We start from the raw sequence: 17,473 nt of genomic DNA on the forward strand, positions 1-17,473 counted from the left end.
TACAGGAGAGTCAGTGTGTTGGAGTTATACAGGATAGTCAGTATGTTGGAGTTATACAGGAGAGTTAGTGCGTTGGAGTTATACAGGAGAGTTAGTGAGTTGTTGTTATAAAGGAGAGTCAGTGTGTTGGAGTTATACAGGACAGTCAGTGTTGTGGAATTATACAGGATAGTAAATTTGTTGGAGTTATACAGGAGAGTCAGTGTGTTGGATTTATACATGAGAGTCAGAGTATTGGAATTATAAAGGAGATTTCAGCAGGTTGGAGCTATAATGGAGAGTCAGTTTGTTGCTGTTATACAGGGGAGTCAGTATGTTGGAGTTATACAGGAGAGTCAGTGCGTTGCAGTTATACAGGAGAGTCATTGTTTTGGAGTTGTAAAGGAGAGTCAGTGAGTTGTAGTTATTCAGGAGAGTCAGTGTGTTGGATTTATATGCGATAGTCAGTGGGTTGCAGTTTTACACGAGAGTCATTTTATTGCTGTTATACGCGAGAGTCACTGTGTTGGAGTTATACAGGAGAGTCAGTGTGTTGGAGTTATACAGGAGATTCTGTAGGATGGAGGTATATAGGAGATTCAATGAGTTGGAATTTTACATGAGAGTCAGTAGTTTTGGAGTTATAAAGGAGAGTCAATTTGTTACTGTTATACAGGGGTGTCAATTTGTTGGAGTTATACAGGAGAGTCAGTGTGTTGGAGTTATACAGGATAGTCAGTGTGTTGGAGTTATACGCGACAGTCATTGTGTTGTAGTAAAAGGCGGGAGTTATTGTGTTGGAGTTATACAGGAGAGTCTGTGTTTTGTAGTTATATAGGAGTTTCAGTGTGTTGGATTTACATTCAAGTGCCAGTGTGTCGGAGTTATACAGGAGAGTTAGTGAGTTTGAGTTATATGTGAGCATCAGTGTGTCGGAGTGATATGTGAGAGTCAATAGGTTGGAGTTATACGCGAGAGTCATTGTGTTGCAGTTATAATCAAGTATCATTGTGTTGCAGTTATATGCGAGTGTCGGTGTGTTGGAGTTATACAGGAGAGTCAGTTCTTTGCAGTTATACAGGAGAGTCATTGTGATGGAGTTATACAGGAAAGTCGGTGCGTTGTAGTTATACAGGAGAGTCAGTGTGTTGGAGTTATACAGGATAGTAAATTTGTTGGAGTTATACAGGAGAGTCAGTGTGTTGGATTTATACAGGAGAGTCAGAGTATTGGAATTCTAAAGGAGATTTCAGCAGGTTGGAGCTATAATGGAGCGTCAGTTTGTTGCTGTTATACAGGGGATTCAGTATGTTGGAGTTATACAGGAGAGTCTGTGCGTTGCAGTTATACAGGAGAGTCAGTAGTTTTGGAGTTGTAAAGGAGAGTCAGTGAGTTGTAGTTATTCAGGAGAGTCAGTGTGTTGGATTTATATGCGATAGTCAGTGGGTTGCAGTTGTACACGAGAGTCATTTTATTGCTGTTATACGCGAGAGTCACTGTGTTGGAGTTATACAGGAGAGTCAGGGTGTTGGAGTTATACAGGAGAGTCAGTGTGTTGGAGTTATGCAGGAGAGTCAGTGTGTTGGAGTTATACAGGAGAGTCAGTAGGATGGAGGTATATAGGAGAATCAAGAGTTGGAATTTTACATGAGAGTCAGTAGTTTTGGAGTTATAAAGGAGAGACAATTTGTTACTGTTATACAGGGGTGTCAGTTTGTTGGAGTTATACAGGAGAGTCAGTGCCTTGTAGTTATACAGGCGAGTTAGTGTGTTGGAGTTATACAGGAGAGTCAGTGCGTTGCAGTTATACAGGACAGTCATTGTGCTGGAGTTGTAAAGGAGAGTCAGTGTGTTGGATTTATATGCGATAGTCAGTGGGTTGCAGTTGTACACGAGAGTCATTTTACTGCTGTTATACGCGAGAGTCACTGTGTTGGAGTTATACAGGAGAGTCAGTGTGTTGGAGTTATACAGGAGAGTCAGTGTGTTGGAGTTATACAGGAGAGTCAGTAGTTTTGGAGTTATAAAGGAGAGTCAGTTTGTTGATGTTATAAAGGGGTGTCAGTATGTTGGAGTTATACACGAGAGTCAGTGCTTTGCAGTTATACAGGAGAGTCAGTGTGTTGGATTTATACAGGAGAGTCAGAGTATTGGAATTATAAAGGAGATTTCAGCAGGTTGGAGCTATAATGGAGAGTCAGTTTGTTGCTGTTATACAGGGGAGTCAGTATGTTGGAGTTATACAGGAGAGTCAGTGCGTTGCAGTTATACAGGAGAGTCATTGTTTTGGAGTTGTAAAGGAGAATCAGTGAGTTGTCGTTATTCAGGAGAGTCAGTGTGTTGGATTTATATGCGATAGTCAGTGGGTTGCAGTTGTACACGAGAGTCATTTTATTGCTGTTATACGCGAGAGTCAGTGTGTTGGAGTTATACAGGAGAGTCAGTGTGTTGGAGTTATACAGGAGAGTCAGTAGTTTTGGAGTTATAAAGGAGAGTCAGTTTGTTGATGTTATAAAGGGGTGTCAGTATGTTGGAGTTATACACGAGAGTCAGTGCTTTGCAGTTATACAGGAGAGTCAGTGTGTTGGAGTTATACAGGACAGTCAGTGTTGTGGAATTATACAGGATAGTAAGTTTGTTGGAGTTATACAGGAGAGTCAGTGTGTTGGATTTATACAGGAGAGTCAGAGTATTGTAATTATAAAGGAGATTTCAGCAGGTTGGAACTATAATGGAGAGTCAGTGCGTTGCAGTTATACAGGAGAGTCATTGTTTTGGAGTTGTAAAGGAGAGTCAGTGAGTTGTAGTTATTCAGGAGAGTCAGTGTGTTGGATTTATATGCGATAGTCAGTGGATTGCAGTTGTACACGAGAATCATTTTATTGCTGTTATACGCGAGAGTCACTGTGTTGGAGTTATACAGGAGAGTCAGTGTGTTGGAGTTATACAGGAGAGTCAGTGTGTTGGAGATATGCAGGAGAGTCAGTGTGTTGGAGTTATACAGGAGAGTCAGTAGGATGGAGGTATATAGGAGAATCAATGAGTTGGAATTTTACATGAGAGTCCGTAGTTTTGGAGTTATAAAGGAGAGTCAGTTTGTTGATGTTATAAAGGGGTGTCAGTATGTTGGAGTTATACACGAGAGTCAGTGCTTTGCAGTTATACAGGAGAGTCAGTGTGTTGGAGTTATACAGGACAGTCAGTGTTGTGGAATTATACAGGATAGTAAGTTTGTTGGAGTTATACAGGAGAGTCAGTGTGTTGGATTTATACAGGAGAGTCAGAGTATTGGAATTATAAAGGAGATTTCAGCAGGTTGGAGCTATAATGGAGAGTCATTTTGTTGCTGTTATACAGGGGAGTCAGTATGTTGGAGTTATACAGGAGAGTCAGTGCGTTGCAGTTATACAGGAGAGTCATTGTTTTGGAGTTGTAAAGGAGAGTCAGTGAGTTGTAGTTATTCAGGAGAGTCAGTGTGTTGGATTTATATGCGATAGTCAGTGGGTTGCAGTTTTACACGAGAGTCATTTTATTGCTGTTATACGCGAGAGTCACTGTGTTGGAGTTATACAGGAGATCAGTGTGTTGGAGTTATACAGGAGAGTCAGTAGGATGGAGGTATATAGGAGATTCAATGAGTTGGAATTTTACATGAGAGTCAGTAGTTTTGGAGTTATAAAGGAGAGTCAATTTGTTACTGTTATACAGGGGTGTCAATTTGTTGGAGTTATACAGGAGAGTCAGTGTGTTGGAGTTATACAGGATAGTCAGTGTGTTGGAGTTATACGCGACAGTCATTGTGTTGTAGTAAAAGGCGGGAGTTATTGTGTTGGAGTTATACAGGAGAGTCTGTGTTTTGTAGTTATACAGGAGTTTCAGTGTGTTGGAGTTACATTCAAGTGCCAGTGTGTCGGAGTTATACAGGAGAGTTAGTGAGTTTGAGTTATATGTGAGCATCAGTGTGTCGGAGTGATATGTGAGAGTCAATAGGTTGGAGTTATACGCGAGAGTCATTGTGTTGCAGTTATAATCAAGTATCATTGTGTTGCAGTTATATGCGAGTGTCGGTGTGTTGGAGTTATACAGGAGAGTCAGTTCTTTGCAGTTATACAGGAGACTCAGTGTGTTGGAGTTATACAGGAGAGTCAGTGTGTTGGAGATATGCAGGAGAGTCAGTGTGTTGGAGTTATACAGGAGAGTCAGTAGGATGGAGGTATATAGGAGAATCAATGAGTTGGAATTTTACATGAGAGTCCGTAGTTTTGGAGTTATAAAGGAGAGTCAGTTTGTTGATGTTATAAAGGGGTGTCAGTATGTTGGAGTTATACACGAGAGTCAGTGCTTTGCAGTTATACAGGAGAGTCAGTGTGTTGGAGTTATACAGGACAGTCAGTGTTGTGGAATTATACAGGATAGTAAGTTTGTTGGAGTTATACAGGAGAGTCAGTGTGTTGGATTTATACAGGAGAGTCAGAGTATTGGAATTATAAAGGAGATTTCAGCAGGTTGGAGCTATAATGGAGAGTCATTTTGTTGCTGTTATACAGGGGAGTCAGTATGTTGGAGTTATACAGGAGAGTCAGTGCGTTGCAGTTATACAGGAGAGTCATTGTTTTGGAGTTGTAAAGGAGAGTCAGTGAGTTGTAGTTATTCAGGAGAGTCAGTGTGTTGGATTTATATGCGATAGTCAGTGGGTTGCAGTTTTACACGAGAGTCATTTTATTGCTGTTATACGCGAGAGTCACTGTGTTGGAGTTATACAGGAGATCAGTGTGTTGGAGTTATACAGGAGAGTCAGTAGGATGGAGGTATATAGGAGATTCAATGAGTTGGAATTTTACATGAGAGTCAGTAGTTTTGGAGTTATAAAGGAGAGTCAATTTGTTACTGTTATACAGGGGTGTCAATTTGTTGGAGTTATACAGGAGAGTCAGTGTGTTGGAGTTATACAGGATAGTCAGTGTGTTGGAGTTATACGCGACAGTCATTGTGTTGTAGTAAAAGGCGGGAGTTATTGTGTTGGAGTTATACAGGAGAGTCTGTGTTTTGTAGTTATACAGGAGTTTCAGTGTGTTGGAGTTACATTCAAGTGCCAGTGTGTCGGAGTTATACAGGAGAGTTAGTGAGTTTGAGTTATATGTGAGCATCAGTGTGTCGGAGTGATATGTGAGAGTCAATAGGTTGGAGTTATACGCGAGAGTCATTGTGTTGCAGTTATAATCAAGTATCATTGTGTTGCAGTTATATGCGAGTGTCGGTGTGTTGGAGTTATACAGGAGAGTCAGTTCTTTGCAGTTATACAGGAGAGTCATTGTGTTGGAGTTATACAGGAAAGTCGGTGCGTTGTAGTTATACAGGAGAGTCAGTGTGTTGGAGTTATACAGGATAGTCAGTATGTTGGAGTTATACAGGAGAGTTAGTGCGTTGGAGTTATACAGGAGAGTTAGTGTGTTGTTGTTATAAAGGAGAGTCAGTGTGTTGGAGTTATACAGGACAGTCAGTGTTGTGGAATTATACAGGATAGTAAATTTGTTGGAGTTATACAGGAGAGTCAGTGTGTTGGATTTATACATGAGAGTCAGAGTATTGGAATTATAAAGGAGATTTCAGCAGGTTGGAGCTATAATGGAGAGTCAGTTTGTTGCTGTTATACAGGGGAGTCAGTATGTTGGAGTTATACAGGAGAGTCAGTGCGTTGCAGTTATACAGGAGAGTCATTGTTTTGGAGTTGTAAAGGAGAGTCAGTGAGTTGTAGTTATTCAGGAGAGTCAGTGTGTTGGATTTATATGCGATAGTCAGTGGGTTGCAGTTTTACACGAGAGTCATTTTATTGCTGTTATACGCGAGAGTCACTGTGTTGGAGTTATACAGGAGAGTCAGTGTGTTGGAGTTATACAGGAGAGTCTGTAGGATGGAGGTATATAGGAGATTCAATGAGTTGGAATTTTACATGAGAGTCAGTAGTTTTGGAGTTATAAAGGAGAGTCAATTTGTTACTGTTATACAGGGGTGTCAATTTGTTGGAGTTATACAGGAGAGTCAGTGTGTTGGAGTTATACAGGATAGTCAGTGTGTTGGAGTTATACGCGACAGTCATTGTGTTGTAGTAAAAGGCGGGAGTTATTGTGTTGGAGTTATACAGGAGAGTCTGTGTTTTGTAGTTATACAGGAGTTTCAGTGTGTTGGATTTACATTCAAGTGCCAGTGTGTCGGAGTTATACTGGAGAGTTAGTGAGTTTGAGTTATATGTGAGCATCAGTGTGTCGGAGTGATATGTGAGAGTCAATAGGTTGGAGTTATACGCGAGAGTCATTGTGTTGCAGTTATAATCAAGTATCATTGTGTTGCAGTTATATGCGAGTGTCGGTGTGTTGGAGTTATACAGGAGAGTCAGTTCTTTGCAGTTATACAGGAGAGTCATTGTGATGGAGTTATACAGGAAAGTCGGTGCGTTGTAGTTATACAGGAGAGTCAGTGTGTTGGAGTTATACAGGATAGTAAATTTGTTGGAGTTATACAGGAGAGTCAGTGTGTTGGATTTATATAGGAGAGTCAGAGTATTGGAATTCTAAAGGAGATTTCAGCAGGTTGGAGCTATAATGGAGAGTCAGTTTGTTGCTGTTATACAGGGGATTCAGTATGTTGGAGTTATACAGGAGAGTCAGTGCGTTGCAGTTATACAGGAGAGTCAGTAGTTTTGGGGTTGTAAAGGAGAGTCAGTGAGTTGTAGTTATTCAGGAGAGTCAGTGTGTTGGATTTATATGCGATAGTCAGTGGGTTGCAGTTGTACACGAGAGTCATTTTATTGCTGTTATACGCGAGAGTCAGTGTGTTGGAGTTATACGCGAGAGTCAGTATGTTGGAGTTATACAGGAGAGTTAGTGTGTTGGAGTTATACAGGAGAGTTAGTGTGTTGGAGTTATACAGGACAGTCAGTGTTGTGGAATTATACAGGATAGTAAGTTTGTTGGAGTTATACAGGAGAGTCAGTGTGTTGGATTTATACCAGAGACTGAGTTTTGGAATTATAAAGGAGATTTCAGCAGGTTGGAGCTATAATGGAGAGTCAGTTTGTTGCTGTTATACAGGGGAGTCAGTATGTTGGAGTTATACAGGAAAGTCAGTGCGTTGCAGTTATACAGGAGAGTCATTGTTTTGGAGTTGTAAAGGAGAGTCAGTGAGTTGTAGTTATTCAGGAGAGTCAGTGTGTTGGATTTATATGCGATAGTCAGTGGGTTGCAGTTGTACACGAGAGTCATTTTATTGCTGTTATACGCGAGAGTCACTGTGTTGGAGTTATACAGGAGAGTCAGGGTGTTGGAGTTATACAGGAGAGTCAGTGTGTTGGAGTTATGCAGGAGAGTCAGTGTGTTGGAGTTATACAGGAGAGTCAGTAGGATGGTGGTATATAGGAGAATCAAGAGTTGGAATTTTACATGAGAGTCAGTAGTTTTGGAGTTATAAAGGAGAGACAATTTGTTACTGTTATACAGGGGTGTCAGTTTGTTGGAGTTATACAGGAGAGTCAGTGCCTTGTAGTTATACAGGCGAGTTAGTGTGTTGGAGTTATACAGGAGAGTCAGTGCGTTGCAGTTATACAGGACAGTCATTGTGCTGGAGTTGTAAAGGAGAGTCAGTGTGTTGGATTTATATGCGATAGTCAGTGGGTTGCAGTTGTACACGAGAGTCATTTTACTGCTGTTATACGCGAGAGTCACTGTGTTGGAGTTATACAGGAGAGTCAGTGTGTTGGAGTTATACAGGAGAGTCAGTGTGTTGGAGTTATACAGGAGAGTCAGTAGTTTTGGAGTTATAAAGGAGAGTCAGTTTGTTGATGTTATAAAGGGGTGTCAGTATGTTGGAGTTATACACGAGAGTCAGTGCTTTGCAGTTATACAGGAGAGTCAGTGTGTTGGATTTATACAGGAGAGTCAGAGTATTGGAATTATAAAGGAGATTTCAGCAGGTTGGAGCTATAATGGAGAGTCAGTTTGTTGCTGTTATACAGGGGAGTCAGTATGTTGGAGTTATACAGGAGAGTCAGTGCGTTGCAGTTATACAGGAGAGTCATTGTTTTGGAGTTGTAAAGGAGAATCAGTGAGTTGTCGTTATTCAGGAGAGTCAGTGTGTTGGATTTATATGCGATAGTCAGTGGGTTGCAGTTGTACACGAGAGTCATTTTATTGCTGTTATACGCGAGAGTCAGTGTGTTGGAGTTATACAGGAGAGTCAGTGTGTTGGAGTTATACAGGAGAGTCAGTAGTTTTGGAGTTATAAAGGAGAGTCAGTTTGTTGATGTTATAAAGGGGTGTCAGTATGTTGGAGTTATACACGAGAGTCAGTGCTTTGCAGTTATACAGGAGAGTCAGTGTGTTGGAGTTATACAGGACAGTCAGTGTTGTGGAATTATACAGGACAGTAAGTTTGTTGGAGTTATACAGGAGAGTCAGTGTGTTGGATTTATACAGGAGAGTCAGAGTATTGTAATTATAAAGGAGATTTCAGCAGGTTGGAACTATAATGGAGAGTCAGTGCGTTGCAGTTATACAGGAGAGTCATTGTTTTGGAGTTGTAAAGGAGAGTCAGTGAGTTGTAGTTATTCAGGAGAGTCAGTGTGTTGGATTTATATGCGATAGTCAGTGGATTGCAGTTGTACACGAGAATCATTTTATTGCTGTTATACGCGAGTGTCACTGTGTTGGAGTTATACAGGAGAGTCAGTGTGTTGGAGTTATACAGGAGAGTCAGTGTGTTGGAGATATGCAGGAGAGTCAGTGTGTTGGAGTTATACAGGAGAGTCAGTAGGATGGAGGTATATAGGAGAATCAATGAGTTGGAATTTTACATGAGAGTCCGTAGTTTTGGAGTTATAAAGGAGAGTCAATTTGTTACTGTTATACAGGGGTGTCAGTTTGTTGGAGTTATACAGGAGAGTCAGTGTGTTGGAGTTATACAGGATAGTCAGTGTGTTGGAGTTATACGCGACAGTCATTGTGTTGTAGTAAAAGGCGGGAGTAATTGTGTTGGAGTTATACAGGAGAGTCAGTATGTTGTAGTTATTCAGGAGAGTCAGTAGGATGGAGTTATATAGTAGTATCAATGAGCTGGAATTATACATGAGAGTCAGTAGGTTGGAGCTATCATGGAGAGTCAGTTTGTTGTTGTTATAAAGGCGACTCAGTGTGTTAGAGTTATACAGGAGAGTCAGTGTGTTGGAGTTATACAGGAGAGTCAGTGTGCTGATGTTATAAAGGGGTGTCAGTATGTTGGAGTTATACAAGAGAGTCAGTGCTTTGCAGTTATACAGGAGAGTCAGGGTGTTGGAGTTATACAGGAGAGTCAGTGTGTTGGAGATATGCAGGAGAGTCAGTGTGTTGGAGTTATACAGGAGAGTCAGTAGGATGGAGGTATATAGGAGAATCAATGAGTTGGAATTTTACATGAGAGTCCGTAGTTTTGGAGTTATAAAGGAGACTCAATTTGTTACTGTTATACAGGGGTGTCAGTTTGTTGGAGTTATACAGGAGAGTCAGTGTGTTGGAGTTATACAGGATAGTCAGTGTGTTGGAGTTATACGCGACAGTCATTGTGTTGTAGTAAAAGGCGGGAGTTATTGTGTTGGAGTTATACAGGAGAGTCAGTATGTTGTAGTTATTCAGGAGAGTCAGTAGGATGGAGTTATATAGTAGTATCAATGAGCTGGAATTATACATGAGAGTCAGTAGGTTGGAGCTATCATGGAGAGTCAGTTTGTTGTTGTTATAAAGGCGACTCAGTGTGTTAGAGTTATACAGGAGAGTCAGTGTGTTGGAGTTATACAGGAGAGTCAGTGTGTTGGAGTTATACAGGAGAATCAGTAGTTTTGGAGTTATAAAGGAGAGTCAGTTTGTTGATGTTATAAAGGGGTGTCAGTATGTTGGAGTTATACAAGAGAGTCAGTGCTTTGCAGTTATACAGGAGAGTCAGGGTGTTGGAGTTATACAGGACAGTCAGTGTTGTGGAACTATACAGGATAGTAAGTTTTTGGAGTTATACAGGAGAGTCAGTGTGTTGGAGTTATACAGGATAGTCAGTGTGTTGGAGTTATATGTGACAGTCATTGTGTTGTAGTAAAAGGCGAGAGTTATTGTTTTAGAGTTATACAGGAGAGTCAGTGTGTTGGAGTTATACAGGAGAGTCAGTGTGTTGGAGTTATACAGGACAGTCAGTGTTGTGGAATTGTACAGAATAGTAAGTATGTTGGAGTTATATAGGAGAGTCAGTGCATTGTAGCTATACAGGAGAGTCAGTGTGTTGGATTTATACAGGAGAGTCAGAGTATTGGAATTATAAAGGAGATTTCAGCAGGTTGGAGCTATAATGGAGAGTCAGTTTGTTGCTGTTATACAGGGGAGTTAGTATGTTCGAGTTATACAGGAGAGTCAGTGCGTTGCAGTTATACAGGAGAGTCATTGTGTTGGAGTTGTAAAGGAGAGTCAGTGTTTTGGATTTATATGCGATAGTCAGTGTGTTGCAGTTGTACACGAGAGTCATTTTATTGCTGTTATACGCGAGAGTCACTGTGTTGGAGTTATACAGAAAAGTCAGTGTGTTGGAGTTATACAGGAGAGTCAGTGTGTTGGAGTTATACAGGAGTGTCAGTATGTTGGAGTTATACAGGAGAGTTAGTGTGTTGGAGTTATAGAGGAGAGTCAGAGTATTGGAATTATAAAGGGATTTCAGCAGTTTGGAGCTATAATGGATAATCAGTTTGTTGCTGTTATACAGGGGAGTCAGTATGTTGGAGTTATACAGGAGAGTCATTGTTTCGGAGTTGTAAAGGAGAGTCAGTGAGTTGTAGTTATTCAGGAGAGTCAGTGTGTTGGATTTATATGCGATAATCAGTGGGTTGCAGTTGTACATGAGAGTCAGTAGTTTTGGAGTTATACAGGAGAGTTAGTGTGTTGTTGTTATACAGGGGTGTCAGTGTGTTGGAGTTATACAGGAGAGTCAGTGTGTTGTAGTTATACAGGAGTATGTAGGATGGAGGTATATAGGAGATTCAATGAGTTGGAATTTTACATGAGAGTCAGTATTTTTGGAGTTATAAAGGTGAGTCAGTTTGTTGCTGTTATACAGGGGTGTCAGTATGTTGGAGTTATACAGGAGAGTCAGTGCATTGGAGTTCTACAGGAGAGTCAGTGTGTTGGAGCTATACAGGAGAGTCGGTATGTTGGAGTTATACAGGAGAGTCAGTGTGTTCGAGTTAAACAGGAGAGTTAGTGTGTTGTTGTTATACAGAAGAGTCAGTGTGTTGGAGTTATACAGGAGAGTCAGTATGTTGGAGTTGTAAAGGAGAGTCAGGGTTTTGGAATTGTACAGGAGAGCAAGTCGGTTGAGTTATACAGAAGAGTCAGTGGATATGGGTTATATGCGACAGTCATTGTGTTGCTGTAATACCCGAGAGTCTTTGTGTTGCTGTAATAAGCGGGAGTCATTGTGTTGCAATTATATACGAGACTCAGTGTGTTGGAGTTATACAGGGGAGTCAGTGCGTTGCAGTTATACAGGAGAGTCATTGTGTTGGAGTTGTAAAGAAGAGTCAGTGAGTTGTAGTTATTCAGGACAGTCAGTGTGTTGGATTTATATGCGATAGTCAGTGGGTTGCAGTTGTACACGAGAGTTATTTTATTGCTGTTATACGCGAGAGTCACTGTGTTGGAGTTATACAGGAGAGTCAGTGTGTTGGAGTTATACAGGAGAGTCAGTGTGTTGTAGTTATACAGCAGAGTCAGTAGGATGGAGGTATATAGGAGATTCAATGAGTTGGAATTTTACATGAGAGTCAGTAGTTTTGGAGTTATAAAGGAGAGTCAGTTTGTTGCTGTTATACAGCGGTGTCAGTATGTAGGTGTTATACAGGAGAGTCAGTGCATTGGAGTTAGACAGGAGAGTCAGTGCTTTGCAGTTATACAGGAGAGTCATTGTGTTGGAGTTATACAGGAAAGCCGGTGCGTTTTAGTTATACAGGAGAGTCAGTGCATTGGAGTAATACAGGAGAGTCAGTATGTTGGAGTTATACAGGAGAGTTAGTGTGTTGGAGTTATACAGGACAGTAGGGGTGTTGTTGTTATACAGGAGAGTCAGTGTGTTGGAGTTATACAGGACAGTAGGGGTGTTGTTGTTATACAGGAGAGTCAGTGTGTTGGAGTTATACAGGACAGTCAGTGTTGTTGAATTGTACAGAATAGTAAGTATGTTGGAGTTATACAGGAGAGTCAGAGTGATGGAGTTATTCAGGAGAGTCATTGTGTTGGAGTTATACAGGAGAGTCAGTGCCTTGTAGTTATACAGGAGAGTCAGTGTGTTGGAGTTATACAGGAGAGTCAGTGCGTTGCAGTTATACAGGAGAGTCATTGTGCTGGAGTTGTAAAGGAGAGTCAGTGTGTTGGATTTATATGCGATAGTCAGTGGGTTGCAGTTGTACACGAGAGTCATTTTATTGCTGTTATACGTGAGAGTCACTGTGTTGGAGTTATATGCGAGAGTCACTGTGTTGGAGTTATATAGGAGAGTCAGTGTGTTGGAGTTATACAGGAGAGTCAGTGTGTTGGAGTTATACAGGAGAGTCAGTAGTTTTGGAGTTATAAAGGAGAGTCAGTTTGTTGATGTTATACAGGGGTGTCAGTATGTTGGAGTTATACAAGAGAGTCAGTGCTTTGCAGTTATACAGGAGAGTCATTGTGTTGGAGTTATACAGGAAAGTCGGTGCGTTGTAGTTATACAGGAGAGTCAGTGTGTTGGAGTTATACAGGAGAGTCAGTATGTTGGAGTTATACAGGAGAGTCAGTGCGTTGCAGTTATACAGGAGAGTCATTGTTTTGGAGTTGTAAAGGAGAGTCAGTGAGTTGTAGTTATTCAGGAGAGTCAGTGTGTTGGATTTATATGCGATAGTCAGTGGGTTGCAGTTTTACACGAGAGTCATTTTATTGCTGTTATACGCGAGAGTCACTGTGTTGGAGTTATACAGGAGAGTCAGTGTGTTGGAGTTATACAGGAGAGTCTGTAGGATGGAGGTATATAGGAGATTCAATGAGTTGGAATTTTACATGAGAGTCAGTAGTTTTGGAGTTATAAAGGAGAGTCAATTTGTTACTGTTATACAGGGGTGTCAATTTGTTGGAGTTATACAGGAGAGTCAGTGTGTTGGAGTTATACAGGATAGTCAGTGTGTTGGAGTTATACGCGACAGTCATTGTGTTGTAGTAAAAGGCGGGAGTTATTGTGTTGGAGTTATACAGGAGAGTCTGTGTTTTGTAGTTATACAGGAGTTTCAGTGTGTTGGATTTACATTCAAGTGCCAGTGTGTCGGAGTTATACAGGAGAGTTAGTGAGTTTGAGTTATATGTGAGCATCAGTGTGTCGGAGTGATATGTGAGAGTCAATAGGTTGGAGTTATACGCGAGAGTCATTGTGTTGCAGTTATAATCAAGTATCATTGTGTTGCAGTTATATGCGAGTGTCGGTGTGTTGGAGTTATACAGGAGAGTCAGTTCTTTGCAGTTATACAGGAGAGTCATTGTGATGGAGTTATACAGGAAAGTCGGTGCGTTGTAGTTATACAGGAGAGTCAGTGTGTTGGAGTTATACAGGATAGTAAATTTGTTGGAGTTATACAGGAGAGTCAGTGTGTTGGATTTATACAGGAGAGTCAGAGTATTGGAATTCTAAAGGAGATTTCAGCAGGTTGGAGCTATAATGGAGAGTCAGTTTGTTGCTGTTATACAGGGGATTCAGTATGTTGGAGTTATACAGGAGAGTCAGTGCGTTGCAGTTATACAGGAGAGTCAGTAGTTTTGGAGTTGTAAAGGAGAGTCAGTGAGTTGTAGTTATTCAGGAGAGTCAGTGTGTTGGATTTATATGCGATAGTCAGTGGGTTGCAGTTGTACACGAGAGTCATTTTATTGCTGTTATACGCGAGAGTCAGTGTGTTGGAGTTATACGCGAGAGTCAGTATGTTGGAGTTATACAGGAGAGTTAGTGTGTTGGAGTTATACAGGAGAGTTAGTGTGTTGGAGTTATACAGGACAGTCAGTGTTGTGGAATTATACAGGATAGTAAGTTTGTTGGAGTTATACAGGAGAGTCAGTGTGTTGGATTTATACCAGAGACTGAGTTTTGGAATTATAAAGGAGATTTCAGCAGGTTGGAGCTATAATGGAGAGTCAGTTTGTTGCTGTTATACAGGGGAGTCAGTATGTTGGAGTTATACAGGAAAGTCAGTGCGTTGCAGTTATACAGGAGAGTCATTGTTTTGGAGTTGTAAAGGAGAGTCAGTGAGTTGTAGTTATTCAGGAGAGTCAGTGTGTTGGATTTATATGCGATAGTCAGTGGGTTGCAGTTGTACACGAGAGTCATTTTATTGCTGTTATACGCGAGAGTCACTGTGTTGGAGTTATACAGGAGAGTCAGGGTGTTGGAGTTATACAGGAGAGTCAGTGTGTTGGAGTTATGCAGGAGAGTCAGTGTGTTGGAGTTATACAGGAGAGTCAGTAGGATGGAGGTATATAGGAGAATCAAGAGTTGGAATTTTACATGAGAGTCAGTAGTTTTGGAGTTATAAAGGAGAGACAATTTGTTACTGTTATACAGGGGTGTCAGTTTGTTGGAGTTATACAGGAGAGTCAGTGCCTTGTAGTTATACAGGCGAGTTAGTGTGTTGGAGTTATACAGGAGAGTCAGTGCGTTGCAGTTATACAGGACAGTCATTGTGCTGGAGTTGTAAAGGAGAGTCAGTGTGTTGGATTTATATGCGATAGTCAGTGGGTTGCAGTTGTACACGAGAGTCATTTTACTGCTGTTATACGCGAGAGTTACTGTGTTGGAGTTATACAGGAGAGTCAGTGTGTTGGAGTTATACAGGAGAGTCAGTGTGTTGGAGTTATACAGGAGAGTCAGTAGTTTTGGAGTTATAAAGGAGAGTCAGTTTGTTGATGTTATAAAGGGGTGTCAGTATGTTGGAGTTATACACGAGAGTCAGTGCTTTGCAGTTATACAGGAGAGTCAGTGTGTTGGATTTATACAGGAGAGTCAGAGTATTGGAATTATAAAGGAGATTTCAGCAGGTTGGAGCTATAATGGAGAGTCAGTTTGTTGCTGTTATACAGGGGAGTCAGTATGTTGGAGTTATACAGGAGAGTCAGTGCGTTGCAGTTATACAGGAGAGTCATTGTTTTGGAGTTGTAAAGGAGAATCAGTGAGTTGTCGTTATTCAGGAGAGTCAGTGTGTTGGATTTATATGCGATAGTCAGTGGGTTGCAGTTGTACACGAGAGTCATTTTATTGCTGTTATACGCGAGAGTCAGTGTGTTGGAGTTATACAGGAGAGTCAGTGTGTTGGAGTTATACAGGAGAGTCAGTAGTTTTGGAGTTATAAAGGAGAGTCAGTTTGTTGATGTTATAAAGGGGTGTCAGTATGTTGGAGTTATACACGAGAGTCAGTGCTTTGCAGTTATACAGGAGAGTCAGTGTGTTGGAGTTATACAGGACAGTCAGTGTTGTGGAATTATACAGGATAGTAAGTTTGTTGGAGTTATACAGGAGAGTCAGTGTGTTGGATTTATACAGGAGAGTCAGAGTATTGGAATTATAAAGGAGATTTCAGCAGGTTGGAGCTATAATGGAGAGTCATTTTGTTGCTGTTATACAGGGGAGTCAGTATGTTGGAGTTATACAGGAGAGTCAGTGCGTTGCAGTTATACATGAGAGTCATTGTTTTGGAGTTGTAAAGGAGAGTCAGTGAGTTGTAGTTATTCAGGAGAGTCAGTGTGTTGGATTTATATGCGATAGTCAGTGGGTTGCAGTTTTACACGAGAGTCATTTTATTGCTGTTATACGCGAGAGTCACTGTGTTGGAGTTATACAGGAGAGTCAGTGTGTTGGAGTTATACAGGAGAGTCAGTAGGATGGAGGTATATAGGAGATTCAATGAGTTGGAATTTTACATGAGAGTCAGTAGTTTTGGAGTTATAAAGGAGAGTCAATTTGTTACTGTTATACAGGGGTGTCAATTTGTTGGAGATATACAGGAGAGTCAGTGTGTTGGAGTTATACAGGATAGTCAGTGTGTTGGAGTTATACGCGACAGTCATTGTGTTGTAGTAAAAGGCGGGAGTTATTGTGTTGGAGTTATACAGGAGAGTCTGTGTTTTGTAGTTATACAGGAGTTTCAGTGTGTTGGAGTTACATTCAAGTGCCAGTGTGTCGGAGTTATACAGGAGAGTTAGTGAGTTTGAGTTATATGTGAGCATCAGTGTGTCGGAGTGATATGTGAGAGTCAATAGGTTGGAGTTATACGCGAGAGTCATTGTGTTGCAGTTATAATCAAGTATCATTGTGTTGCAGTTATATGCGAGTGTCGGTGTGTTGGAGTTATACAGGAGAGTCAGTTCTTTGCAGTTATACAGGAGAGTCATTGTGTTGGAGTTATACAGGAAAGTCGGTGCGTTGTAGTTATACAGGAGAGTCAGTGTGTTGGAGTTATACAGGATAGTCAGTATGTTGGAGTTATACAGGAGAGTAAGTGCGTTGGAGTTATACAGGAGAGTTAGTGTGTTGTTGTTATAAAGGAGAGTCAGTGTGTTGGAGTTATACAGGACAGTCAGTGTTGTGGAATTATACAGGATAGTAAATTTGTTGGAGTTATACAGGAGAGTCAGTGTGTTGGATTTATACATGAGAGTCAGAGTATTGGAATTATAAAGGAGATTTCAGCAGGTTGGAGCTATAATGGAGAGTCAGTTTGTTGCTGTTATACAGGGGAGTCAGTATGTTGGAGTTATACAGGAGAGTCAGTGCGTTGCAGTTATACAGGAGAGTCATTGTTTTGGAGTTGTAATGGAGAGTCAGTGAGTTGTAGTTATTCAGGAGAGTCAGTGTGTTGGATTTATATGCGATAGTCAGTGGGTTGCAGTTTTACACGAGAGTCATTTTATTGCTGTTATACGCGAGAGTCACTGTGTTGGAGTTATACAGGAGAGTCAGTGTGTTGGAGTTATACAGGAGAGTCTGTAGGATGGAGGTATATAGGAGATTCAATGAGTTGGAATTTTACATGAGAGTCAGTAGTTTTGGAGTTATAAAGGAGAGTCAATTTGTTACTGTTATACAGGGGTGTCAATTTGTTGGAGTTATACAGGAGAGTCAGTGTGTTGGAGTTATACAGGATAGTCAGTGTGTTGGAGTTATACGCGACAGTCATTGTGTTGTAGTAAAAGGCGGGAGTTATTGTGTTGGAGTTATACAGGAGAGTCTGTGTTTTGTAGTTATACAGGAGTTTCAGTGTGTTGGATTTACATTCAAGTGCCAGTGTGTCGGAGTTATACAGGAGAGTTAGTGAGTTTGAGTTATATGTGAGCATCAGTGTGTCGGAGTGATATGTGAGAGTCAATAGGTTGGAGTTATACGCGAGAGTCATTGTGTTGCAGTTATAATCAAGTATCATTGTGTTGCAGTT

The sequence above is a fragment of the Hemitrygon akajei genome, chromosome 7 (genome assembly GCF_048418815.1).
Source record: "Hemitrygon akajei chromosome 7, sHemAka1.3, whole genome shotgun sequence".
NCBI classification, from domain to species: Eukaryota; Metazoa; Chordata; class Chondrichthyes; order Myliobatiformes; family Dasyatidae; genus Hemitrygon; species Hemitrygon akajei.